Consider the following 10094-nt stretch of genomic DNA (forward strand, 5'->3'; position numbering starts at 1 on the left):
CGTTTATTGAAAACATCCGAGATTCTCGTAGCGAGATATCTCGTGATCCACGATGTCACGAATTAAGGCCTACTTATGGATGCAGGTCGTACTCTGATTTTCACGATTAATCGCTATTCATGGAATTGCATCATGTCTGGGAAAGAACAATAATACGTAGTAGTCGGTATCACGTTGATTACCTTGAACGGCGAGTTCGTGCATCGTAATTGCGGATTTAACGTTTTAACATCACTAATGAAACTGTCCGCGGGAATTTGCATACCGATGTTATTGGTATCGAGGTAAGATACAAAGATAAGATGTTTTATCTAGATGACACACGTGTGTTTTAATCAATACCCTGCGTGGTATAACTATAAAACCACCCTAGAATTGTGGTTAAAATAAAAACGAACCAGATGTGCTATGTCTGAAATCGAGTTGAGAAACAATGTTTCTTCAGAGAAGAATAGAATACGTATCACTGAATGAACATTAAATATATAAACGAGTAATTAATTACATTTTTCCAATTTTTCTAAGATATTAAAAAATCTGCTTTTCATGTGCCACATATTTATTAATATTATTAATAGTTATAAAATTTCTTAAATGTTCATATATTGGCACGTTTACTCTACATAAGAAATGAAAATTTTAGGGTGGTTTTATAGTTATGTCACGCGGTGTATAAGAAACTTCTGGTATCTTCTTACTTATGCGCTTCATGCAAAATGACAGTAGTTTGACATTTCGAAAGTACTTATCTTATTTCGTTATGCAATTCAAATTTTGTAGAAAGTGAATTCCCTTTTATTCAGTGCAAATAGCGAACATACACGTGTAGGTTCATGTTTGCGTACATGAGAAGATGCACAGCGCCACGTAAGTTAGCTCCTCGTCATTGCGCTTAGTCACGAGGATTATCGCCTCGTAATAATGTCACCAGGACGTCTCATTACAAAACGCCCACCGAACACGCGACTCTCGGAAAGAAGCGAATCAGACGAGCAAATAATCTTGTTTACCGCTTCCGTGAATTCACTGGTCGCCCGTGGTGGCTCGACTACAGGTGCATCATTCCCGGTGTCATCACCGACACGTAATCGTAATTAATGATTTCGCGTGTTTCCAGGTTACCTAATAAAAATCGAAAAAATTCTTGGAACACACGTAACCGATTCAACGTTGTCAGGCTTTGTCCAAAGAAAAACCGTGGTAGCTTCTTTCTACAAAAACTATCAAACAATTACGTGCTTCCTTGGGTCATACTCAATATTCTCAATTATTACTAAAATATAATTTTATGTACCTTATTTTCTTGTACTCACGTTTTAGTATTGTTAAAAGTACGAAGTGTTTGAATCAAATACTGTTAGGTGTACGAATTAATTCGTGACCTCCCAAAATTAATTATTGACTCAGAAACCGCCACCATTTTTTCGAGAGGAGATTCGCCAACTGTCCGCGAAATGGCGCAAGTCTGCAGAAAGTGATAGGGAATATTTTCAAGACTATAATTTGGTTTTTCGTAAACGAACAACAAATCTATGAACAGAAAGTCACGAATTAATTTGTACGCCTAATAAATGAGTTCCTAAACTCGTAAATAGTCCGGAGTTCCTAACTCCGATCACCTTACACAGTTTTTGCATATTACATCAATTTATTATTCACACTACGCGAACAGATCCTTGAATAACACGCGCACACGAGTTCCCGGAACCTGTAAAAATTCCACGAGTCGCGCATGTCCTTTTCGCGGCGTGAAAAGAAGGAGTCGAATGAGCAATTTCACGCTGATGTTGGCTCGTTAACGAAATGCAAGCGAAAAAGCCACCGAGGTCTCCTTTTCAATCGAAGCACGATTCCCCAGCACGGGGTGGTCCCAGAGGTGACCCCGGAGCCGGTTTTCGATTAAAGTTTCCATAAGGTTGATCAGGAAATCGCGGCCTCCTCGTGGAACAAGCGGTGTCCAGGGATTTCCTGACGGAAATCGCTGCTCTGCCCGCCCACCATCCCCCCTCGGTCGACGTTAACGTTTTTCCTCGAAGCTGGAAAATCCATTCGGTTCTCTTTTCCTATTTTACCGCGTGGGACGTGCATTCAAACGCGATAACCTTGAACTTCATTCTCCTTCACCCCCCCCCTCCAACCCACTTTATGTCCGACATCTCTTCCTATTCCGTTCTTTTTCTGTTCCGTCTCCCTCCACCTTTTACTTCCTCCTCCCTACGACTTATCGGACCCTCTCTCGACACCTTCCACCGTCTCTCTTTTGCCTGGTCTATAAACAACTCGTGTTCTCTTTCCCACTCTTATCTCCCTATCGCAGCCACCCCTCTACTAGTCACTGCTTCTTCTTCCCGCCAATGTTCCACCTCTCTTCTCTCGCTCGTGTGATCCACTGACGTCACGGCTATCGACCCGAAATCCCGAGACCCCGTACACATCTATTAATACGGAACTGTGTGCACGTGGACTGTCCGCACGTGTACGTTCGCCCCAACATGTTCTACCATATGTGCACGCCCTGTGCATATACACACGCGTATACAGGGTGTCCCACAGAACCTAAGCATTTTAAATATCATCCTTACTTCTGATTTTCAGAAAAAATTATTTTAACAAAGTGATGCCAATCAACTTCGATAACATTTTTGCACTAATCCCTCTATTGTAGTTGTTTTATTATTTAAATCTACTTCCTTACATTTGTTGGTTTTTCGTACTCACGGTCATATGAAGATCGTATTACTATAGGTCACTGGATTGGTCTTGATCTCAACTATTACGTCACGATGATAAAAATATGTAGTCCCATTTAGAAAAACATCGGTAACCTAGAAAATTCGAAAAGTATGACCTTGAGAACATTTTCTTGTTTATCACAGTATTTGTTCCTTCCAACCAAATAACATTATCTTCTTACATTTTTTTTGTATCTTCAGAAACAAGTGAGTTGCTGTAGGTGGTCATGTACATACGCGAGTATATGTAGAAGTATGGTTCAAGTTAGTGATGGTGATACATTTGAACTGTATCGATATTTGATGTTGATATTTATTCATACCCAGAGTATCGATGCACATATATATCGGGAATAAAATATTGATATTATCGGTATCGATACTCTGGGTATCAATACATATCGATGCCAAATGCCGATGCAACTCAAATGTATTGTCATCATTAATGTATACACTTAGAAGTTAAAGAGGTCTCTGTGTACTGATCATTAACGTGTTCGATGAAACACATTTGTGCAATTGCTCTGAAAGTGCGTTTAATTATTCAAAACGTTTTCCTATATTAATGGTCGACATATAACTATCACTCAGCTTCGAAAGGGTTAGTATTACTGATCGAACTTCACAAAGTTGAATATAAATAGTACCCAGTACTTAGGGACATTGCGAATTGTCCTACTGACACAGAAGATAAAACGAAGACAAAATTGGTTGTTGCAGTGAAAGAAATTCGTTTTCGTTTGTATTAATTACTGGAATTGTTAATTATCTTCTGCATTTGAAGTCATTGTATTAGTAATAGGAACGTTAACAGAACCATGTTTCCGTTAATAATTTCGTTGGGCTTTAAACTACGCAACGGTCAAGCTCGAAGGGGTGGAATTAAATAGTACATCGATATTCGGGAGTAATTTCTAAGATTGCATGTCGGAACTTTTTATCTATACACACAGTAAAAATCCGGAGCAATTTCGGCGATTGGACATCGAAACTCGCGCAATCTCTCCGGATTGCATCGGATGTTACTTGCTCATCCCTTCTTACAACCATCTGAAAAGAGAGTTCTTCGTAATGAAGATACACTGAACTACCTAAAAAGTTATTCCGAACTATTCAGTCCTGATCGTACATCTAGCTGGTTATCTAACTAGCACTATGGACACAGATGATATTTATTATCAATTATTCAAAGTAGTTCCAAAGACACTCCACGTATCATATATACACACAACGATTACATAAACTTTGCCGCATCTCCGATACTCCATTTCCAAGATGGCGGAAAGTGCTCCGCTAAACGTTTAAATAGTTACGCGTCTCTTTCCGGCGGGAAACATCGAAACGTTCATTCCACGATTACCGAATCGACATAATCACGCTGTGCATTACCATAATGCTCGTTTCGTCCAATCGCAGGTGGTTCATCGAGGGTCTTCAATCAGCTAACAACCATCGCTTTTCCGAGACAGTTTCTCCGTCGTGTACCGAACGATTTTTGTTGACGCACGTAAACACGGAGCCGAGCGTATGTATTCATGCTCCGTCCAAGACGTCACGTCCGCGTGACCCGTGTGTGTGTACATAGTCCACACACGTCGTTGTGAACTTACGTACAACGCTGCATCGGGACACTTCAAGGGCACGAGGCCGTCGAAGCGGGGGACTCGCGACGGAAAATCACGATCGCTACACACCGGAAAAAGAAAGCATCCCGATGAAATCGGATGTACCTTATGGTGAAAAAAATGTAACGCAGTTAATCAATAGTTAATAATATTCACATTTCGGTGACTAGGATAAATAAATTGTCTACGGTCCATTCAACGAGACGAGTCAGTAAAAATAACCAAAACATTTGCGTGCTAAGTCCAACTATTGGCTGGTAACTATCTCTGTCCCTGTCTCACCGAAATGATCACCACCTCCCATTGTTTTACTGACTCGACTCGTTGGTTGAGGTGCAGAGACATAGAAACGGACCTAAGAATCTACATCTGCGTCGTACGAACTCGAAACTTCAATGGACAACGGAACTATACAAGGAATGAACTTTTCTGGGGCATTTCAAGGTTCAGAAAGCACATTTTCTCGGCCAAGAAAATCGACCAATCAACGACCGGTACCCTTTTCTCTCATTGTTGATTTGTCTTATTTTCTATTCCACGGCTGAACGAAGGTCGCGCGGCACTTCCACCATTCAGTAACGAGTCTCCTCGTCCTCCTCCTCCGCTTCCTGGCCCCTGTGTCTTTCTATTATGGTTCTGTTCTTCCCCCTCCTCCCCTATCCGAAATGTGCTGTTCGCGGAGCATGCTTGGAACAACAATCGAATGCGGAAAAATTCTTGACAAGGCCGCCGGTGTCAAGGACGCTTTACACATCGCGCTCTCGCGCACCTGACTTACGCGCGTTCACAACGGGCGATCGCGGCCAGCTGATCGTTAAGTTACGTTTTCACGCGACGGAAAATTTCAAGACCAAAGGTTCGTTTTCATGTGACAGTGAATCGTGATTTTTACGGTTCGTACAACATGTGTTATGACAACAAAAGTCATGACGTTTACTGTCACTTCAAAACGTATCTTCAATATTAAGACCTTTGTCCCTGTGAAAATGTACCTTTAATGTTAAGACCTTCCTGGTCGTGAAAACGTACCTTAAATGTGAAAACTAGGTTTCGTGTTGTCGTGACATTAAATTGCGTGAAAATAGCTGTGAAAAAATGTCACTATTTACAGTGTTACGAAAACAAAAGTGAAAACGTACCTTTAATGGGGGCTTTCTCTCGGTCGGCGCACACCCCCCGTGTTCTGGGAGGGCGTCACACTAACGATTGGGGATTTCGCATTCCTGAAATTCCACCTTTGTTCCATACCGTAATTTCACACCCGCCGAGGCGCTTCTCATGCTAATTGAAATCGGAATTTTCTGCGTTGATCGGTATAGCACACATGGAAAGAGGAAAACACGGATTAATTTGGCGCCGAGGCGACATGTCGGAAAATTACTAAAGGCGAACTTACAATTAGACTTTACACTTTGGATGCGCAACAGCGGATGATTCATGCGTATTGAAAGGTGTAACATCCCAGTAAATAAAGTAGAATCTCTACTTTTATGAATTGAACGACTGGATGAATCATCCGTAATACACATCCAAAACGTAAAAGTGTAAATTCAACTTTTTAAAGTTGTCTATAAAGTTCATACGAGGAAGAATTTTTACCATTTACTACTTGTGCTTCGATTTTTTATTGCGATTGCATTCGTCAGAGTTCGATACTTTATTGTTAATGTTAAAACAGACAAAAAAAGGATTTTACTTTGATCCAATCTACTGGAACCACGCGGAGCAAAACTTCTTAATATATTCAATTCTATAGTCAAAAAGAAATCATCAAGTTGTAGGAGTTTCTAGTGTATCCTAAAGATACTTCAGGATTTGTTCTAGGATCCAAATTATTTTAATAATCTATTGACACCAGCCCTTATTTCCATCGTCAGGTCACAGAATATTGAACAGAAATTAAAAAAAAAACATTCCTTATCCGTTAGAAGCCAAATACATAGTTTGCAGTTTCGCAGAGCTCGTCATAAACGAGCGAGGAACAGATTGGCGAGCGTTTACGACCTCGACTTTTCCCTCATAATCGACTACACCTGAAACTGGGAAAACATCGTGTCCCCTTCTTTTGACCGGCCGGGATTTACGACTCCTCGTGGACCGTTACGCCTTGAATACTCACAAAGTTTTGGCCCTGAAATGTCGTAATGGATTTCGCTGGGGGAGGGTCGAAGGGTACAACTGGAAGTGATTTATGATGCCTGGTTACTTCTCATTCTTTACCCTCTTTTCTCAACGTAAAATAAATAGTTCGAGGTGAAAATAAAAATCTCTCATTTTCTTTCTTTCAAGCATCAAAACGAGACCTTGAGTTCGATCTATTCCGATTCTCCTTCAAAGGTTATCATCACTTCGAAACATTTTTGGTAATACTTCGATACCACGATTTTCTGCAAAAATTTTCGATTCAAAAAGCAATCCTTCTATGGGAAATGGTTAAATAATTTACGGACTATTCAACGGTCGTAAAAAATATTCGAGCGCGATCTTCGGTGATACCTGCGAGATGAAAAAAAAAATCATGATCCTAAATTGCTTTTGAAGCGACTTCTTGGCCCCCTAATGCTTCTCAATTGACTTCAGGAGGACTCTGTTTTATAGCAGGCACGATCTTTCTTACGAACAATGGCTCGTAAAACGCTCGATGACTAGAGGCTCGTGTCGCTCGCACTTTACACTGCTGTAAGTTTCCAGTAATGACAATGACAAAGTATCCTTGTATGAACGACAGGGGAGAAGCAAAAGGGAATTCTTCTTGACATCTTTTTTATCCGTTTAAATTAACCGAGAACGTCAATTCTGCGAGGAAAATAATACGGAAATTCCATGTTGCTTGAAAATGGTCAGTTTGCTTGATCGAATTCAGCAAAAATGAACGGGAAAGGGATAAGTTTGTTTTTGAAACAGTGTTTGATCTCGAAGCAAGAGGAACACGGGGAGGGATTCCTTCCTAGCGTTAGTCGTTCGAGACGCGTGCATGCTTGGCGTTCAAGGCCAACTTGTTATGCTCTTGTTATTAATAACCGTGGCCCACTGGGCGAAAGTCATGTCATTTCGTGGCGGGATACGTTTGCAAACCGGAAATAGTTCGGTGTAGCTGAATGGAACGCGGTCGTCCAGTTACGATAGAATTTACACAACTCCGACGAAATATGTCTATTATTAAAACATGACTTCAGGAAACTCGATCGTTCCATGGAAAGCTTGGCCTATTGTCACAAGATTAGTCATGGTTCCTTTCGGTTCACCAATTGCACCGTTAATTCTTCGAGATTTCGGACACTTTTCAAACCCTTTTATATAAAACGAACGTTAATGTGCTGGTGTCAACAATATTAAGCAATCGTGTCATTGAATGTTTGCTACAAATGAACTAAATATTGGGGGTAAATCAAGGTTTATTATGGGTTCCTTGCAATTGCAAAATAATATTTATTTTTCATTTATCGATATTTGTTCGTTCGGTTTTCTTACCTCTGACGATTTGTTTGTACTTCGCCATCGAGAACTTCCTAACCGGAAGTGAACGGTCCATTACTAAACCCTTCTCCGTCGAGGTTGATTTACAAGTCAATGGAAAAAACGTCGAGCCTTGTCGGAAGAAGGTTACCCTGAGACTAAACGGTTTTCTTCTTTTGTTACGAATCGGAACAAAGAAAGGGATAATGTTGTTTCGAGGATCGAAGACGGAGTACACAACGGAGGAACCTGGCTTGACCTCCAGCCTTGTGCCATTCATTATAAATCTATAATTATCAGAGTTCACGGATGTGGATCGTGATCTTTAGTGGCAGTGAAAAAGCGTGACGTGCTATTCCAGTTACCAAAGTCAGTTCGATTTCCGTGTGTGCCGCGCGGATATTGTTAGAACAACGAAGTTACGTGCTCGTTTACTAAAGTGGTGATGTGCTGGCTTCGACGTATGGGCACGTGTGTGTGTGTGAAACAGAGGCCAAAGTGCACCTATGTCCATGATTTCAGGCTAAAAACGGAGTCAAGGATACCGGCACATTGTGCAGGTTTAGGGTAATTCGAGACCAACAATTCGATTATTTTTTTGGCGATCCAGGATCGTTACGAATTCGAAAATTCTTGAGAAATTGTTGTCAATCGTAGTTTCCCTTTTTTAAAATTAAATTATGAAGATCACTGGCCACCTCGATCATCGAAAATCTTAGTAGGATTTCGTTTAAATACTCTTACGATAATAACAAACACACCGTGGTTCGTGACCAAACATTATTACTAAAGAAGGAAATTAGAACATTTCATGGTTAGGTTTCAAAATGGCGGATTCTCATCTAGATACGAATACCTGTTTCTTACACCAGTGATTACAATCCTTTGCTTCTTCGTTTTACTTTTACCACTGTATTCATCAGTTTGTTGCTTTCTCTTATTGAAATGCAATCTGTAATAAAAATGTACTTAAAGTTACTAATTGAATTAGTCAACAACAGTTCCGAAATTATCCAACTCGCACCTTTAAATTTCGTTTGTGCGCACGGGCGATGAAACGAGTCTCGTTGGAGACATTCGTCACCTTGTTACAACACGCAAGAATTTCCTCCTCTGTCGAAAGAATATGAATTGTAATTGCTTTTAAGGTCACTCCCTAGGGTCCTCTCATTCGCAATGTTCATCTGCTCGTGTTTACCTTCACTTCTTTAGAATTACCTTTCCCGTTTAGAGATCCTCGGTTGGGGCGAGGGTCCGCCAAGGTAATCTCGATGATTCGTCAAGGGTCATCCGCATCCTAGAGAAAGCGAGACTTTCTCGAGATGTTTACGAAAGTCATAAGGCTCCAAGGGCGACCGTCTCGAAACCGAGTTTTCACCGCACCAGAACGTTTGACAGCTCTGCCTGCGGTTTTCTTGCACGCTGGGCACCGAGCCCGAGATTTCATGGTTCCTCGGAACATTTGCTCGAAAGATGGTTCGTTCTGTAACGTCGTTTCTAAAGATGAATTGTTATTTTTATTAGGTGCACCGATAAGTAATCCACTACGGTTCCAATATACTGGAAACGCTGCTTAAATTCAGAATACCTTCGTGATCTTTTGTTTAGTGAAAATAGAGGAGAATGATGGAAACAAATAATGACTACCGATCGTTAAAACTGTACAAAGTTTTAAATTGCTTTGAAACAAATAAAAAATTCCGCAGAAATAGTGGACTACATATGGGTTACCTAATATTTGACAAATCAACTTGACCACTTCAAGCAAGTGGTTGTTTTAGGACCGAGAATCTTCCAGCATCCAAATTCTCAAATTCCCTAATTAATTCCTTTTTACTGTATAAAATCTGAAACGATACATTAGTCCCTATTAATAATTACGTATAGGTAGTCAACTAATATTTGACAAATCAATTTGACCACTTCAAGCAAGTGGTTGTTCTATAACCGAGAATTTTCCAGCATCCAAATTCTCAAATTCCCTCATTAATTCCTTTTTACTGTATAAAATCTGAAACGATCCATTATTCTCGATCACTATCTGGCGAATAATGTACATTGTCGACAAGACAAAGAATTACGTATAAGGAACGCAGAAGGACAAAGGTATGGTCGTAGAAACCGCCAGGAAATAAACGTCGGATGGCTCTATGATTTTCACGTGCAATAATCGTATTTCTTAGGGAGTCCGTCACGCGTTGCAAATTCACCGTTTTTATGTCTCTGTCGTAGAGCGTCGAGTACGTAATTGGATGAAATACAATTCGTCAGGTACCGGCGG

This window comes from Dufourea novaeangliae, unplaced genomic scaffold (assembly GCF_001272555.1).
Source record: "Dufourea novaeangliae isolate 0120121106 unplaced genomic scaffold, ASM127255v1 scaffold221, whole genome shotgun sequence".
NCBI classification, from domain to species: Eukaryota; Metazoa; Arthropoda; class Insecta; order Hymenoptera; family Halictidae; genus Dufourea; species Dufourea novaeangliae.